Raw genomic sequence first — 19932 nt, 5'->3', positions numbered from 1 at the left:
CACTATTACACTACACTATACACTACTATACACGACACTATACATACTATACACCTATACACTACACTATACGCTACTACACTATACACTACACTATACACTACACTATACTACACTATACACTACACTATACACACTATGATACGTAGCTTTAGCGATTTCATTTAGGGTTACCACGATACGTTAAGATACGTTCAATGAATGTTAGAAGTTTTATAGCAGATAGGATTGTTTCCTGCAAAAACTTTCTATGAAATGCAGTCATATAGGTAGACTAAGAATTTAGCTTGTTTTTTACTTTACATTTTACCGTACAATACAGTATTGTTAAGTAATAAGCACACACAATATAGTTTATACAGTACGCTACTGTAAATTGCTCTGTTTTGCTAAATTATCACCGTTCTTCGATGGGGTCGTCGTAACACATCTCCATCGTAAGTCGGGGACTGTCTGTACATGCTGTAGTGAGAGTCGTAAGTCGGGGACTGCATGTACATATTGAAGTGGGAGTCGTAAGTCGGGGACTGTCTGTACATGTCGCTGTAGTTAAGAGTCGTAAGTCGGGGACTATGTTCTGCTAGTAAGAGTCGTAAGTCGGGGACTATGCATATCTGTGTGAGTCGTAAGTCGGGGACTATCTGTACAGTGTGGTGAGTCGTAAGTCGGGGCTCTGTAGTGGTTAGTCGTTAAGTCGGGGACTACTGTACATGGCGTGTGGAGAGTCGTAAGTCGGGGACTATCTGACATGGCGTTGTGGTGAGGGTCGTAAGTCGGGGACTGTCTGTACAATACATTGTGGTGAGGGTCGTAAGTCGGGGACTGTCTGCACAATGCAACACCCGTGGGATAGCAACAAAAATCTAACCAGAAAACTATAGACAGACATATAAGCAGACAGATATCACCAAGATACATAGAGAGAGAGAGTAACACAGGTACAGAGAGGGAGATCGTCTCTGTGGCGAGGCCTTAAATAGACAGAGGGGGGGGGGCGGAGAGAGGGAGGGGGTAGAGAAAACATTTACATGTCAATGAGTACGAAGAGACGCGTGGTAAAGTACACACTAAATTAAATAACCTAGCAAAATATCGAAATGTTATGTAATACAACACAGAGAGTCAATCAACACACAACGCATAGCCTGGTCGATTACGTATTTCAAAGATTGCTAAGTTAGAATTTAAGTGTGAAAATTCCAAAGAGAGACAAAACATACAACAAGAGGAACGGAGACACACAGACAGAGCAGAACATAAGAACGACAAAAAACGAGTGGAGACAGAAAAAGGACACTAAATACACAGGGAGAGAGAGAAAACAAAAAACCCAAATTTAAGATCGAACCACTTCTACGGGGAAGTTTCAAGTTTATCTTTTTCTCTCTCTCTGGGTTTTTTGTTTTCTTCTCTGCCTGTGTATTTAGTGTCCTCCTCCCCTCCTCCTCCCCCTCCTCCCCTTCCTCCTCCTCGTCGCTGGCGCTCACCTGGCCGCCGTGGAGATGCAGCGCCGCCACCGCCGCCGCTGCGTCTCTTTCAGCCGCTACGGAGACGCGAGGAGGAGGAGGCGGTGGGGGGGGGGGGGGGCGGTCGGAGGCCGGAGGCACCGTGCTTTGTGACGCTGCCGGCGGCGGCGGGGGGAGCAGGAGGGGAGGGAGGAGAAGAGGAAGGAGGAGAAGGGGGGGGGGAGCAGGAGGGGAGGGTGGAGGAGAGGAAGGAGGAGGGGGGGGGAGGGTGGCTTCTGCTACGCGGCGTGGCGCAACGTGTCGGGCGACATCTTGCTGGAGCGCCAGGGCTGCTGGGTGCACGACTGCCGTGGGAGGTGAGGAGGCAGACCAGCAGCCCGCCCACCGGATCCCCCCCCCCCCCCCCCCCCCCCCCCTCCTCCCCCCCCCCACTCCTCCTCCCCCACACCTCCTCCCCCTCACGACCTCCTCTCTCTTCCTCCCCCCCACACCACCTCCCCACCTCCTCCCACCTCCCCCCCCCTCCTGCTCCCTCCCCCCCACCCTCTGGGTGTCCCACTGTGATCAGGAGCAAGTGCGTGGAGTCGAGTAGCAACCCGTTTGTCTACTTCTGCTGCTGTGACAGGGACCTCTGTAACGTCGACTTCGCCCGACGGCCCCGGCCACACGGTCAGTCTTGAGCCGCGAGAGACGCCGGAGATGGTTCACGAGGCGGGAAGAATCGATGCCGTTCCAGCTCTCTCTCGTTGTCGTCACGGCCCGGCCAGGCCTGGCTGGTGTTGGCCAACGGCAAAGAAACGATTTTTTTTATGACCGAGAAAGGTGGATCATTTAAAAGGATGATCAATTAATATTGCAATGTATGAAGAGCTACAATCGTGCTCTGTGGCGCGACGCGTGGTTGATGTCAAATAAATAAAATATTTTATTTTCTACCTACGTGAGTAGAAAAAAATAATTATTTTATTTTATACCTACGTAACTTTACCGAAATAACCAAAGAGTGTATGGGAGCCTTTAACATTGAAGTCTATGGGAGCCTTTAACATTGAAGTCTATGGGCGACTTTAAAATTGAAGTCTATGGCAGCCTTTAACATTGAAGTCTATGGGAGACTTTAACATCTATATATAAAATCGCAAATTTGTCTGTCTGTCTGTGTGTCGCCGGACCATACGCAGTTTCATTGGACGAAATGTGAGGGATTTGCGAGACACGATTGGTCCGTTTGGTTTTCCACGGCGGTTGCCCCTGGCAACGGGTAGCGACGCATTCGCTGCGGGGTGGACGCCATTTTTAATTCCCGTAAAAAATATGTGCACGCATTAACACGCGACTGAGGTAAATTCATCAAAGTTTCACGTCCTCTTCACTCCCCCCCACCCCAATGTGTGCAATTACTATTATAGGGTCGGTACATAATAAAATTATAGCGATTAGACAGTATTATTGTAGCGGGGGGGGGGGGTAACGACCCCAGTACCCAGCCTCAGCCGGGTGGGCAATTTAGGCGAGGCCGGAGGCTCTGCACGGTACTAGGCCTCGACACCCCACCACACTATAGGCCGTACATATTACTGCACAGCGGCCGAGGAGATCGTGGCTGGGGGGGGGTGGGGGGGCAGGGGTAGCAGCCCATCTGTGTATATATGTAAGGTTATTAAGAAATATATTTTTCACCCGGGCAACGCCGGGTACTTCTGCTAGTTGAAGTATATTGGAGCCTTTAACATTGAAGTCTATGGGAGAATTTAACATTGAAGTCTATGGGAGCCTTTAACATTGAGTCTATGGGAGCCTTTAACATTGAAGTCTATGGGAGAATTTAACATTGAAGTCTATGGGAATTTAACATTGAAGTCTATGGGAACTTTAACATTGAAGTCTATGGGAGATTTAACATTGAAGTCTATGGGAGATTTAACATTGAAGTATGGGAGCCTTTAACATTGCAGTCTATGGGAGACATTACCATTAAAGTCTATGGGAGACTTTAACATTGAAGTCTATGGGAGACTTTAACATTGAAGTCTATGGGAGAATTTAACATTGAAGTATATGGGAGCCTTTAACATTGCAGTCTATGGGAGACATTAACATTAAAGTCTATGGGAGACTTTAACATTAAAGTCTATGGGGACTTTAACATTGAAGTCTATGGGAGACTTTAACATTTAAGTCTATGGGAGAATTTAACATTGAAGTCTATAGGAGAATTTAACATTGAAGTCTATGGGAGCCTTTAACATTGAAGTCTATGGGAGCCTTTAACATTGCAGTCTATGGGAGACATTAACATTGAGTCTATGGGAGCAGCCCCTGTGAGTGCCTTCACAGCTGAGCCTCCTGTTGCAGAGGTCACTCAGCAGCCTACGCCGGTGGCCAGGCCGGTGCCCACGCCAGTGACCCTGCTGTCCGTCACGACGCCGCTGCTTCTGCTGCTGCTGCTGCCGCTCTCCGTGTGGACGTACCGGCGATGCCGCAAGCTGACGCACGCCACAACGCCTCCGCAGGTGGGTGGTGTGTGTCTGTGTGTGTGTCTGTGTTGTGTGTGTGTGTCTGTGTGTGTCTCTGTGTGATCTCTGTGTGTGTGTGTCTGTGTGTGGCCTCAAGGTGCACTTGGCCTGGCACAAGCGTCGTGGTGACGTCACCGCCACTTAGTGGCGAATGGCGGTTGTTGTTGTTGTGTCTGTGTGTGTGTGTGTCTGTGTGTGTGTGTCTGGTGGGGAGCGGTAGTGTAGTGGTTAGCGCGCTGCACTATGAACCTGGCGATCCGGGTTCGATTCTCGCTCACGGCGAACACCAGTGACGATTATCTGAACCGGTCCTGGGCCTCCCCTAGTTCGACTCAGCCTCAAATGAGTACCTGGTGCGGTGTGTAAACATCGCCACTATTGAGACACGTGGAATGTTCGAACGCTCACTGCGGAGGAGAGGCTGCCACACCTCTGTCGGGAGCTGGACCGGTACCGTCTGGATCTTTGTGGCATTCAGGAGGTCCGGTGGACCAGCTCTGGATGCTGCCACTATGAGGGGTGGACAGTCCTCTACTCGGGGCAGAAGACTACTAAACAATAGGGAGTGGCTCTTGTTTTGAAAAAAAGAATGAAGGGGGTGTGGGAGCGTGGCAGTGAGGTGTGGGAAGCTGTAAGCCCCAGGCTATTTTGGGCTTGCCTTCCCATCAACCGGAGGTGAGGACTGGTGGTCGTGGTTACTTATGCCCCCACCGAAGACGAACATCCGTGGAGGGATACAGGCAAGGCCAATGAGTCAGATGCCTTCTATGACCTGTCACAGGTGCTGGCTAAAGTGGCCCCTCGGGATAGAGTCATCTTGTTGGGTGACTTCAATGCCAGAGTTGGCCATGATGCTGGCACCTGGTCTGGAGTGATTGGAAGGCATGGGCCAGATCAGCTCAATAACAATGGTAGGAGGCTGCTAGATTTTTGTGCAGCCCATGGGCTTGTAATTACCAACACGCTGTTCAGGCATCGGCACATCCACACTACATCATGGATGCATGCCGGGTCCAAGTAAGAACATCTGCTGGGCTACATAGTGACGGATCAGCGGATGCGGGCCCATGTCCTTGACACCAAGACCTACTGTGGAGCTGATCTGCCCCCTGACCATCGACTAGTCATCTGTAAGATGCGCCTGCCATTCTTCCATTCCGGTGGTGGGTGGACACCCAGGACCCCATTCCAACCTAAGGTGGCTTGGACTCAGCTTGTAGGCAGGGCAGCCTAAATGTTTCTAACCGGCGAAGATGCTTCGTTTTGGTCGGGTTTAAGCAGGCTGGATTGTGTGAGGAGCTCACAAATCCTTGAAAGATCTGGACAAAGACCCATGGGTGAGCTCCTCCGGCAGACAACGCTGCGTTGGCTGGGCCATGTAGCCCGCATGCCAAGTCGTCGCATGCCTAAACAGCTTTTGTTCGGCTGGATCCAGGGGGCTAAATGGGCACGGCACGGGCTAGAGAAGAGATGGAGTGATGTGGTACAGGAGGACGTGGAGCTGAGTGGGCTTGCCTGACTAGTACCAGCGGTGTCAAGATCGGCCTCTGTGGAGAGGCTCGTGAAGGATGCTACTGGGCAGTTGGAGGCAGTCGCCCTCCAACAACAATGGAGGGCGGAGGAGCGACGCTCACAACAACGAGCGGAGCGCCTGGTGGCTAAAGCATAGCAAGTCGGCACAGTAGGGGGCACAGGTGGTGCATCAGCCACTCATCTCAGTCAGTCGACCAGTGGCACCTGGGTCTGCCCCGTGACCTCCTGCCAGCGGCGTTCTTGTGTATAGTGTAGTGTATAATAAGTGTATGGTGTAGTCACTTGCCCTGCCGGTCTGTCCAGGCTACGCGGCGGGGGGTCTCTGCTGTTGACGGCAGCGAGGCTGCCCGACGCTCCATTCCGCCAACAGGAGGCGGTGAGCCTGACGGCGCTGCTGCCGCCGCTGCTGCTGCTGGACTTACGAGCCGGCGGTCGCCTTCGGCTGCGTCTGGCGCGCTCAGCTCCTTGTCCTAAGTCGTCGCGGTGAAGATTGTCCAGACCGTGGTGAGGACCCTGCACACACACACACACGCACACACGCATACACACTCACACACGCACACGCACACACTGACCCTGCGCGACACGTGTTTTCTACAGACTCACGGAGGCCCACAGAGACCCACAAGCGACCCACAGTGACCCATAGAGACCCACATCAACCAACAGAGACCCATAGGACCCACACAGACCCATAGAGACCCACAGCAACCCACAGAGACCCATACTCATAGAGACCCACAGCAACCCACAGAGACACACGGAGGCCCACAGAGACCCACAGTGACCCATAGAGACCCATAGCAACCCACAGAGACCCACAGCAACCCAAAGAGACCCACAGAGACCCACATCAACCAACATAGACCCTAGAGACCCACACAGACCCATAGAGACCCATTAGAGACCCATACTCGCAGAGACCCACAGCGACCCACAGAGACCCACAGCAACCCACAGAGACCCACAGTGACCCATAGAGACCCATTGAGCTCACAGCAAACCCACAGAGACTTTAGAGACCCACAGAGACCCATAGAGACCCACATCAACCACCAGAGACCCACAGCAACCCACAGAGACCCACAGTTGACCCACATCAACCAACATAGACCCATAGAGACCCACAGTGACCCATAGAGACCCACAGAGACCCATACTCAGAGATTCACAGCAACCCAGAGACCCACAGCAACCCACTGCGTGTTCTCCGTGTGTCTGCGTGTGTCTCCGTGTGTCTCTGTGTGTCTCTGTGTATCTGCGTGTGTCTCCATGTGTCTGCGTGTGTCTGCATGTGTCTGCGTGTGTCTCTGTGTGTCTCTGTGTGTCTCCGTGTGTCTGCGTGTGTCTCCGTGTGTTTGCGTGTGTCTGCGTGTGTCTCCGTGTGTCTGCGTGTGTTTCCGTGTGTCTTCGTGTGTCTCCGTGTGTCTCTGTGTGTTTGCGTGTGTCTCCGTGTGTCTGCGTGTGTCTCCATGTGTCTCATATGTCTCCGTGTGTCTCCGTGTGTCTGCGTGTGTCTCCGTGTGTCTGCGTGTGTCTCCGTGTGTCTCCGTGTGTCTGCGCGTGTCTGCGTGTGTCTCCGTGTGTCTCCGTGTGTCTGCGTGTGTCTGCGGATCTCGCCGCGTGTTTCTCGCGGGACCACGGCTTCCCCCCCGCGAGACTTCTGCTCCTCTGGACGCGACCTCAGCCTGAGCAACTTCACACGTTTGTCTCCTCCTCCTCTCCCCGCCATCGTCGTCGGCGCTGTCTTCGTCCGGGACGCTCGCAGAACCAACGGCTGTGGCAGAACGAGGTGGACATTTTCGTCACACCCGGCCTGAGTCACCACAACCTGCTGCAATTCATCGGCGCGGAGAGGCGGGAAGGGAACGCCGAACCCGAGATGTGGATCATCACCACCTTCCACGAGCGGGTTCATAGACTCACTCACCGTGCAGAGACTCACAGACTACTCACATAGAGACTCACAGACTACTCACATAGAGACTCACCGACTACTCACACAGAGACTCACAGACTACTCACACAGAGACCCACAGACTACTCATGTAGAGACCCATAGACTACTCACACAGTAGAGACCCATAGACTACTCACGTAGAGACCCATAGACTACTCACACAGAGACCCATAGCCTACTCACATAGAGACCCATAGACTACTCACACAGTAGAGACCCACAGACTACTCACATAGAGACCCATAGACTACTCACATAGAGACCCATAGACTACTCACACAGTAGAGACCCATAGACTACTCACGTAGAGACCCACAGACTACTCACACAGAGACCCACAGACTACTCACACAGAGACCCATAGACTACTCACACAGTAGAGACCCATAGACTACTCACACAGAGACCCACAGACTACTCACACAGAGACCCATAGACTACTCACACAGAGACCCATAGACTACTCACACAGAGACCCATAGACTACTCACACAGAGACCCATAGACTACTCACATAGAGACCCATAGACTACTCACACAGTAGAGACCCATAGACTACTCACGTAGAGACCCATAGACTACTCACACAAACACACACACACAGAGACGCACATGTAATGGGTTCAATTGAAGCGCACACTTGAACTTGGAGGCAACCATCCCGGAGGGCTGCTACAAGCAACACCTCCCTGCCTCCCTAAAGAAGCCTCAACACTAAATAAACTTACGAAATACTCTGAGGACTGAAAATCCTACATCGCCACAAATCCCAGCCTTCAATATTGAAATCAAAAAGCTAATCAATCAAGCCAAAACAGAACGCAGACACGAGTTTGTTGAATCTTTTGACCATCGCCAAAACTCATCAAAACTTTGGAAGATCATCGAAGCCTTAAACGGACACTCCAAACCCACCACCCAATTGTGCAATCAATTTCAACAACAAATCCGTCATAAACAACAACAACATCACCAAACAGAGGTGAAACTCGCTATCAAAAAAGCCAAAAATTATTCCGCAATTGGTCCGGATGGCATAGCTATGCCCGATCTCAAACACCTCGGCCCCCCTTGGCATCGAGTTTCTCGCCTACACCATTAACGCCTCGCTCCCAGTGCAACCTCATTCCGGCCATCTGGGAATCATCGACAATCATCCCACTTCCAAAACCCAGCAAAGACCTCAATCAAGCGACGTCCCACAGGCCGATTTCCCTACTTTACTTGAAACGCTCTTCAACCAAATAGCGCCACCACATCGAAGTTGAACCACTTGCACACCGCTGCCACCATGCACCATCACCACCACCACTACTACCACTACTACCACCACTACCACTACTACCACCACCATCACCACTACCACCACCATCACCACTACCACCATTATCACTACCACGACTACCACCACCACTACCACGACTACCACCACTACTATCACCACCACCACTACCACCACTACCACCACCACCACTACCACCACCACTATCACCACTACCACCACCACTACCACTACTATCACCACTACTATCACCACTACCACCACCATTACTACTACCACCACTACAACCACCATTGCCACTACCACCACTACAACCACTACCACCACCACCACCACTACCACCACTACCACCACCACTACCACCGCTACTACCACCACCACTACCACCACCACTACTACCACCACCATCACCACCACTACTACTACCAACACTACCACTACTACCACCACCACTACCACCACCATCACCACTACTACCACCACCACTACTACCACCACCACCACTACCACCACTACCACCACTACCACCACCACTACTACCACTACCACCACCATCACCACTACTACCACCACCACTACTACCACCACCACCACTACTACCACCATCACCACTACCACCATTACCACCACCACTACTACCACCATCACCACCACCACTACCACGACTACCATCACCACTACCACCACTACTACCACTACCACCACCACCACTACCACCACCACTACCACCACCATCACCACTACCACCATTACCACTACCACGACTACCACCACCACGACCACGACTACCACCACTACTATCACCACCACCACTACCACCATTACCACCACCACTACTACCACCATCACCACCACCACTACCACGACTACCATCACCACTACCACGACTACCACCACTACTATCACCACCACCACTACCACCATTACCACCACGACTACCAACCACCACTACCACCATTACCACTACCACGACTACCACCACCACGACCACGACTACCACCACTACTATCACCACCACCACTACCACCATTACCACCACCACTACTACCACCATCACCACCACCACTACCACGACTACCATCACCACTACCACGACTACCACCACTACTATCACCACCACCACTACCACCATTACCACCACCACTACTACCACCACCACCACTACCACGACTACCATCACCACTACCACGACTACCACCACTACTATCACCACCACCACTACCACCATTACCACTACCACCACCATTACCACCACCACCACTGCCGCTGCTCCCCTCTGACCGCCGCAGGGCTCGCTGTGCGACCACCTCAAGGGCTCCACGCTGTCGTGGCACGAGCTCTGCCACGTGGGCGAGACGTTGGCACGCGGCCTCGCCCACCTCCACCGCCACGTGCACGGAGGCAAGCCGGCCATCGCCCACCGGTACGTCGCTAGCAGGCCGCCCACGGATCACCGGGGGTGGCGGCGGTGCGGGTGGCGGAGTGGGTGGGGGGTCCCTGCCGACCTCGGGTTCGGACTCCGCCAGAGGTCGCAACCGGGTACCCGATACCCGTACCCTACCCGATACCCAGCTACCCGTACCTGGCCGGGTACGGGTACCCGTTTGCGACCCTGGTGCGGTCGGGTACGGGTAGGCCGTGAGTCACCGGTGAGTCACCGTTTGTCACTCGTTTCGGGTAGGGTACGGGTAGGGAACGGGTACCCGTACCCGGCCGGGTACCCATTCCCTACCCGTACCCTACCCGAAATGAGTGACAAACGGTTACTCACCAGTGACTCACGGCCTACCCGTGGGTACGGGTACACATTTGCGACCTTGGTGCGGCCGGTTACGGTTACGGGTAAGGAATCAAAACCCGTTTGCGACCTCTGGACTCCGCTTGCTCCTCACGCAGCCCCCTCTCACCCTTCGACCGCTTGAACGCGTCACCGTGCCCCCCCCGCCCCCCCCCCCCCCGTCTCTCCCGCAGCGACTTGAAGAGTAAGAACGTGCTGCTGAGGAGCGACCTGTCGGCCGTCGTCGCCGACTTTGGCTTGGCGCTCAAACTCCAGCCGGATTGCCCACCCGTCGACATCCCGCGGGTGAACACCGACGCCGGGGCCAAGAGGCGGAGACGCCAAGAGGCGGGAGGGTGCCGATAGAACCTCGTTTGCCGGAAGAAAAAATTTGATAGTTGTTTTTTTTTTACCCTTTTATCTGTGCAACAAGACTAGGCTCTCTGGAAAGCTGTCTCGGGTGTGGACCAATAAACTTCAAGGACAGTGCATACATTATCAGAGTTATGTTTTTTGTTTGCATTCCGACCGCAGGTATTGTGGTCAATGCAAACACGACTCCTCGTAAAAAAGGTGTCAGTTTCGTTGCCAGATTGAAGGGTTAAAAAAACAACGATCAGACTGGAGAGCGTCGTGCCGAGCGTGACGTCTCCGCCACCACCGTTGCACCCCGCCGCAGGTCGGCACTCTCCGCTACATGGCCCCCGAGCTGCTGGAGGGCGCCATCTGCTTGCAGTCCGACGCCTTCCTTCACATCGACGTCTACGCGCTGGGCCTGGTGCTGTGGGAGATCGCCACGCGCTGCATGTCCAGTGGCGGTGAGCGGAGGTGGCGGTGGTGGTGTGGCCCCAGGGCGTGGTGCTGGCCGGCCCTGGTCACCTCTTGTCACACGGTGCCGCCCCACGTGATGTGGGTGGGGGGGGTCTTTCTGTGCGTGTGTCTGTGTGTGTGTCTGTGTGTGTGTCTGTGTGTGTGTCTGTGCGTGTGTGACTGTGTGTCTGTGCGTGTGTCTGTGCGTGTGTGTGTGCGCGTGTTTGTGTGCGTGTGTGTGTGTGCGTGTGTCTATGCGTGTGTCTGTACGTGTTACTGTGTGCGTGTGTCTGTGCATGTGTCTGTGTGTCTGTGCGTGTGTCTGTGCGTGTGTGTGTGTGTGTCTGTGCGTGTGTCTGTATGTGTTACTGTGTGCGTGTGTCTGTGCGTGTGTCTGGTCTGTGTGTCTGTGCGTGTGTGTGTGCCTGTGTCTGTGCGTGTGTCTGTGCGTGTGTCTGTGCGTGTGTCTGTGCGTGTGTCTGTGTGTCTGTGCGTGTGTCTGTGCGTGTGTGTGTGCGTGTGTCTGTGCGTGTGTCTGTACGTGTTACTGTGTGCATGTGTCTGTGCGTGTGTCTGGTCTGTGCGTGTGTCTGTGTGTGTGTCTGTGTGTCTGTGTGTCTGTGCGTGTGTGTGTGCGTGTGTGTGTGCGTGTGTGTGTGCGTGTGTCTGTGCGTGTGTCTGTGCGTGTGTCTGTGCGTGTGTGTGTGCGTGTGTCTGTGCGTGTGTCTGTACGTGTTACTGTGCGTGTGTCTGTGCGTGTGTCTGGTCTGTGCGTGTGTCTGTGTGTGTGTCTGGTCTGTGCGTGTGTCTGTGGTCTCAGTTAGCTGATGAAAGTTCTCGACCGTCCAACTTCAAAATGCATCATGGATGCATGCCGGGTCCAAGCAAGAACATCTGCTGGGCTACATAGTGATGGATCAGCGGATGCGGGCCCATGTCCTTGACACCAGGACCTACCGTGGAGCTGATATGCCCTCTGACCATCGACTAGTCATCTGTAAGATGTGCCTGCCATTCTTCCATTCCGGTGGTGGGTGGACACCCAGGACCCCATTCCAGCCTAAGGTGGCCTGGTCTCAGTTAGCTGATGAAAGTTGCAAGCGAGAATTTCATCATCGCTTGCGGCTGGGGTTGGCATCGTCCCCCACTCCTCCTGATGTCGAGGGTAAATGGGCGAGGTTTGGGACTGTGACTCGTGCAGCTGCAATGGCTGCTTTGGGTACACGGTCAAGACCTCCCCAGAGACCCTGTCTGACAGAGGAGGTGTTCAGGCTGGTTGAGAAAAAGCGACAGGCCCACTCTTATCGTCTACAGCATCCCATGTCAGAGAATGAGGAGGCTTACCGCAGCCTTTGCTCGGAGGTTCGGACAGCCGTGAGGCACTGCAAGGATGGGTGGTGGTTGCGGGTTGCTGAGGAGATGGAGTCTGCCTCAGTGGCCCGCGATCACAAATCACTATTTAACTGCATCAAAAAAGTAACCTGCAGCGCCACACCTATTACCATCACTAGGGGAAAGAACGGTGATCCAATCTCCGACCCCCAGAAACAGGTTTGCAGATTTGCTGAGCATTTCTGTGAGGTCCTGGCGGAGGGGAAATCCCTCAACATGGAAAACATCATGGCACAAAGTGGGGATGACCCTGCTGAGGCTGCGGTGCCTCATATATTGGAAGAAGAAGTCACCCCCTGTGAGTGGCTGGCTGAGGTGCCATCTGTTGAGGAAGTACTGAATGCGATCCAGAGTCTGAGACCAGGAAAGGCACCAGGCAGAGATGATCTCCCAAGCGAAATGCTGAGGGAGGGTGGCGTTTGTGCACAGACTGTCCTACATTAAGTCATAACAACAGTCTGGGCCACTGGACGGGTTCCGCAGGATTGGAAGGATGCCCTGGTGGTTCCCCTCTTTAAGAAGGGGGACCGCACAGACTGTAACAACTACAGGGGCATCTCACTCCTCAGTGTGCCGGGAAAGGTCCTGACATGGATTTTTTCAACATCGCCTTGCTAGGCACGCTGAGGAGAGGCTTGCGGAGCCTCAATGCGGTTTCAGGAAAGGGCAGTCCTGCACAGATACCATATTTTCAGTCTGTCTGCTACAGCAGATGTGTAGGGAATTCCAACAAGACCTACATCTCTGCTTTATTGACCTGGTCAAGGCCTATGATACCATCAGTAGGCCTGGGCTCTGGGTTGTTCTTCGTGCTTTTGGAGTCCCTGACCCTCTGCTCACGCTCATTAAGGACCTTCATGATGGTGAGTGGGCCCGGGTAAAACTACGTGGCCGGGAGTCAAAACCATTCCCTGTACACCTTGGGGTGTGACAGGGATGTCCTCTGGCTCCCACATTATTTAACATCTATTTTGACCACGTCATTCGTGAAGCCTTCAATAGCTGTACCGGGGGAATTTCCGTTTGGTACAGATATAATGAGAGGCTGATCAATGCCCGGGTGCGGTCAAGGGATGGCTCCCTATTGCTCAACCACGTTATGTATGCCGATGATCTGCTAATTGCTGCTCACTCGGAGGAGGTGGAGACGCTGCTGGTGAAACTGGAGCGTGCCACTAAAACTAAGCACCTGCCTGGGTATTTTGTACCATCAGACACTCCACCCCCATAACTCCCAATCAGTTGTGGAGAGAATGGAGAGTTTCCCATACCTGGGCAGTGTGCTCATGACCGGTTCCGGTTTAACAGCAGAGGTCTCACTCCGAATCAGTCGAGCAGCAATATCTTTTCATCGGTTGCGTAACGCTGTGTGGAAGCTACCTGGTCTGTCGCTCCGCACAAAGCTTCAGGTCTTCTCAGCCACGGTCATTCCCTCCCTTCTCTACGCTTGCGAAACGTGGACCCCCTAATGGAGCATCTTCACCGGTTAGAAACATTTAGGCTGGCCTGCCTACGATCCATCCTGGGTTTAACCAGGCTGGATTGTGTGAGGAGCTCACAAATCCTTGAAAGATCTGGGCAAAGTCCCATCGGTGAGCTCCTCCGGCAGGCAAGGCTGCGTTGGCTGGGTCATGTAGCCTGCATGCCCAGCCACCATATGCCTAAACAGCCTTTGTTCGGCCGGATCGAGGGGGCTAAACGGGTGCGGCACGGGCTAGAGAAGAGATGGAGTGATGTGGTACAGGAGGACGTGGAGCTGAGTGGACTTGCCGATGCCTGGTACCAGCGGTGTCAAGATCGGCCTCCGTGGAGGAGACTCGTGAAGGACGCTACTGGGCAGTTGGAGGCAGTCGCCCTCCAACAACAACGGAGGGCGGAGGGGCGACGCTCACAACAACGAGCGGAGCGCCGAGTGGCTAAAGCACAGCAAGTTGGCACAGTAGGGGGCACAGGTGGTGCATCAGCCAGTCATCTCGGTCATCTCGGTCAGTCGACCAGTGGCACCTGGGTCTGCCCCGTGACCTCCTGCCAGCGGGCTTTCGACAATTCACGTGGCCTCAAGGTGCACTTGGCCTGGCACAAGCATCGTGGTGACGTCACCGCCACTTAGTGGCGAATGGCGGTTGTTGTTGTTGTTGTCTGTGTGTGTCTGTGTGTGTGTGTCTGTGTGTGTCTGTGTGTGTGTGTCTGTGTGTGTGTGTCTGTGTGTGTGTGTCTGTGTGTGTGTGTGTCTGTGTGTGTGTGTGTGTGTCTGTGTGTGTGTCTGTGTGTGTGTCTGTGTGTGTGTGTCTGTGTGTATCTCTGTGTGTGTGTGTCTGTGTGTGTGTGTCTGTGTGTGTGTGTCTGTGTGTGTGTATGTGTCTGTGTGTGTGTCTGTGTGTGTGTCTGTGTGTGTCTGTGTGTATCTGTGTGTGTGTCTGTGTGTGTGTGTCTGTGTGTGTGTGTCTGTGTGTGTGTGTGTCTGTGTGTATCTGTGTGTGTTTCTGTGTGTGTGTGTCTGTGTGTGTGTCTGTGTGTGTGTGTGTCTGTGTGTGTGTCTGTGTGTGTGTGTCTGTGTGTATCTGTGTGTGTGTCTGTGTGTGTGTGTCTGTGTGTGTGTGCCAGGCATGCTGGGTGAGCACCGCGCTCCCTTGGTGGACGAGGTGGGTGAGCGCCCCACGCTGGATGAGCTCCGGCACTTCGTGGTGGACGGCAATGGCCGCCCAGCGATCCGGGAGGCCTGGCTCAAGCACCCGGTCGACGTCTCACTCACTCACTCAGTCACTCACTCAGTCACTCAGTCACTCTCAGTCACTCACTCAGTCACTCACTCACTCACTCACACACTCACACACTCAGTCACACACTCAGTCACTCACTCAGTCACTCAGTCACTCACTCAGTCACTCACTCAGTCACTCACACACTCAGTCACTCACTCAGTCACTCACTCAGTCACTCACTCAGTCACTCAGTCACTCAGTCACTCAGTCACTCAGTCACTCACTCAGTCACTCAGTCACTCACTCACTCACTCAGTCACTCACTCAGTCACTCACACACTCAGTCACTCACTCAGTCACTCACTCAGTCACTCAGTCACTCACTCAGTCACTCACTCAGTCACTCACACACTCACTCACTCAGTCACTCACTCAGTCACTCACTCAGTCACTCACTCAGTCACTCACACAATCAGTCACTCACTCACTCACTCAGTCACTCACTCACTCAGTCACTCACACAATCAGTCACTCACTCAGTCACTCACTCAGTCACTCAGTCACTCACACAATCAGTCACTCACTCACTCAGTCACTCACTCACTCAGTCACTCACACAATCAGTCACACACTCACTCACTCAGTCACTCACTCACTCAGTCACTCACACAATCAGTCACTCACTCAGTCACTCACTCAGTCACTCACTCAGTCACTCAGTCAATCAGTCACTCAGTCACTCACTCAGTCACTCAGTCACTCATTCAGTCACTCACACACTCACACACTCAGTCACTCACTCAGTCACTCACTCAGTCACTCAGTCACTCACTCAGTCACTCACTCAGTCACTCATTCAGTCACTCACACACTCACTCATTCACTCAGTCACTCACTCAGTCACTCACTCAGTTACTCACACAATCAGTCACTCACTCACTCAGTCACTCACACAATTAGTCACTCACTCAGTCATTCACTCAGTCACTCACTCAGTCACTCACTCAGTCACTCAGTCAATCACTCACTCACTCAGTCACTCACTCACTCACTAACTCGCTCACTCTCACAGACTCACTCAGTCACTCACTCAGTCACTCACTCAGTCACTCATGCACTCACTCACTCAGTCAGTCACTCTCTCTCACTCACTCTCTCTTTCTCACTCACTAACTCGCTCACTCTCTCATGCTCGCTCACTCACTCAGTGACTCACTCATTCAGTGACTCACTCACTCACTAACTCTCTCACTCACTAACTCTCACTCACTAACTCGCTCACTCACTCAGCCACTCTCTCTCTCGCTCACTCACTCAGTTAGTCACTAACTCTCTCACTAACTCGCCCTCTCACACACTCACCCACTCACTCACTAACTCTCTCTCTCTAACTCTCTCACTCACTCTCCCACTCTCTCTTCTCACTCACTCGCTCGCTCACTCACTAACTCGCTCACTCGCTCGCTCGCTCACTTGCTCACTCAGTCAGTTACTCACTCAGTCACTCCTTCATTCACCCACCCTCTCACTCAGTCACTTACTCAGTAACTCACTCATTAACTCACTCATTAACTCGCTCACTCCCTCACCCACTCACTCACTGACTCACTGTCTCACTCACTCACTGACTCACTCACTGACTCACTCACTGGCTCACTCACTCACCCACTGACTCACTTACTCTCCCACTCACCCACTTACTCATTCAGTCACTCACTCACTTTCTCGCTCACTCGCTCACTCACTCAGTCAGTAACACACACACTCACTCCCTCACTCACAAACTCTCTCACTCACTCACTCTCTCTTTCTCACTCGCTCGCTCACTCACTCACTCGCTCACTCACTCACTCGCTCACTCACTCGCTCACTCACTCAGTCAGTAACACACACACTCACTCCCTCACTCACAAACTCGCTCACTCACTCAGTCTCTCTTTCTCACTCGCTCGCTCACTCACTCACTTACTCACTCACTAGCACTCTCACTCAGTCACTCGCTCGCTCACTCACTCACTCGCTCACTCACTCACTCATTAACTCGCTCGCTCACTCGCTCACTCACTCACCCACTCATTAACTCGCTCGCTCACTCGCTCACTCACTCAGTCAGTCACTAACTCTCTCACTAACTCGCCCTCTCACACACTCACCCACTCACTAACTCTCTCTCTCACTCACTCTCCCACTCTCTCTTTCTCACTCACTCGCTCGCTCACTCACTAACTCGCTCACTCGCTCACTCACTCACTCACTCCTAGCACTCTCACTCAGTCACTCGCTCGCTCACTCACTCACTAACTTACTCGCTCACTCAGTCAGTTACTCACTCAGTCACTCCCTCACTCATCCACACACTCACTCAGTCACTTACTCGCTCACTCACTCACGAACTCGCTCACTCGCTCACTCACTCAGTCAGTCAGTCACTCACTAACTCGCTCACTCGCTCACTCACTCACTCAGTCAGTCAGTCACTCACTAACTTGCTCACTCACTCTCATAGACTCACTAACTCACTCTTTCCCTCACTCACTCGCTCGCTCACTCACTGGCTCACTCACTCACTCACTCACTGGCTCATTCACTCACTGGCTCACTCACTCACCCACTCACTCACTCACTCTCTCACCCACTTACTCGCTCACTCACTCACTGGCTCATTCACTCACTGGCTCACTCACTCACCCACTCAATCACTCACTCTCTCACCCACTAACTCACTCGCTCACTCACTCGCTCGCTCGCTCGCTCGCTCACTCACTCTCTCACTCACTCACTGGCTCACTCACTCGCTCGCTCACTCACTGGCTCACTCATTCACTGGCTCACTCACTCACTCACCTACTCACTCACTCACTCTCTCACCCACTCACTCACTCACTAACTCACCCTCTCCCTCACTCGCTCGCTCACTCACTGGCTAACTCACTCACTCACCCAATCACTCACTTACCCTCTCACCCACTCACTCACTCACTCTCTCACCCACTCGCTCACTCACTCACTGGCTCACTCACTCTTTCCCTCCCCTCCTCCCTCCCTCCTCTGTCATCCCTCCTGGTCAATGTTACTAGGGCGCAGATGTTGACTACCTCACCTGGTCTACAGGAGGACGTGGGTTCCATCCCGACCCTGACGATGTCTGCCGCTGTATTTGAAGTTGCGTTTTAACCTCGGCTGATGGTCACTCATCCAGCAGCGGATTGACCTCGTGGTGGCTTGGTGTTGGTGGTGGTGGCGGTGTCTTGGTGGTGGCGGTGGTGATGGCTTGGTGGTGGTGGCTTGGTGTTGGTGGTGGTGGTGGTGTCTTGGTGGTGGTGGCGGTGGTGGTGACGATGTTGGTGCGTGACTCCCAGGGACTGTCCCAGCTGTGTGTCACCATGGAGGAGTGCTGGGACCAGGATGCGGAGGCTCGCCTCTCGGCGCACTGTGTGGAGGAGCGTCTGGCGCAGCTGCGGACCGACCCGGGGCTGCCTGCTGCAGCGGTGGTGGTGGTGGTGGCAGCGGTGGCACCACAGCCGCCCCTCCACCCACCACCACCGTCACCGCCACCGTCACCGCCCCTCCCACCCACCACCACCACCACCGCCCCTCCACCCACCACCACCACCGTCACCGCCCCTCCACCCACCACCGTCACCGCCCCTCCACCCACCACCACCGCTATCGTCACCGCCCCTCCACCCACCACCACCACCACTATGGTCACCGCCCCTCCACCCACCACCACCACCACCGTCACCGCCCCTCCACCCACCGCCAACGTCACCGCCCCTCCACCCACCGCCACCACAGCCATCATCACCGCCCCTCCACCCACCGCTATCATCACCGCCCCTCCACCCACCACCACCACCGCTATTGTCACCGCCCCTCCAACCACCACCACCACCGCTATCATCACCGCCCCTCCACCCACCACCACAATCGTCACCGCCCCTCCACCCACCACCACCACCGCTATCATCACCACCCCTCCACCTACCACCACCACTGCTATGGTCACCGCCTCTCCACCCACACCACCACTATCATCACCGCCTCTCCCCCCACCACCACCACTACCAGGCCCCTCCGCTCCGACCCCATCGTCCGTCTCTCCAACGCGACACCCCCGTCACTCGTCGTCACCCCCCATCGAGGAGTCAAGCCTCTAGGCCGGGTGGGCGCGGTGGGTAGGGGGGGTGGGGGCGCTGGGGGGGGGGCAGCACGCAAGGCCCCCCACGGCGTGAACGTGGCACGGCCTGACTGCAGAGGCTTTTTTCACTGGGCCTGCTTAAACAGGCTTCACTAGGCCTGACTGGACAGGCTTTACTAGGCCTGACTGAACAGCCTCCACTAGGCCTCACTGGTCAATCCACAGCTGGATGAGTGACCATCAACATTTCCTATACTGTTGAAGTCCTATCGTGTTTGTGTCTTATGTTGTTTTTGTCTTAACGTTCTGACACCGTGCCCCCTACTGGACATCTGTGACACACCAAGAGCTTT

At 54.0% G+C, this 19932-nt stretch overlaps 1 pseudogene; it reads left to right on the top strand.

The window, feature by feature from the left end:
* The first annotated feature begins 2034 nt into the window (after positions 1-2034).
* On the top strand, positions 2035-18970 carry LOC133361490 (activin receptor type-2B-like; annotated as a pseudogene).
* The last annotated feature ends 962 nt before the right edge of the window (positions 18971-19932 follow it).

The sequence above is a fragment of the Lethenteron reissneri genome, unplaced genomic scaffold (assembly GCF_015708825.2).
Source record: "Lethenteron reissneri isolate LAM-NWPU_2019-01 unplaced genomic scaffold, ASM1570882v1 scaffold_1110, whole genome shotgun sequence".
Classification (NCBI taxonomy): Eukaryota; Metazoa; Chordata; class Hyperoartia; order Petromyzontiformes; family Petromyzontidae; genus Lethenteron; species Lethenteron reissneri.
This window is presented reverse-complemented; position numbering and strand designations above follow the sequence as displayed.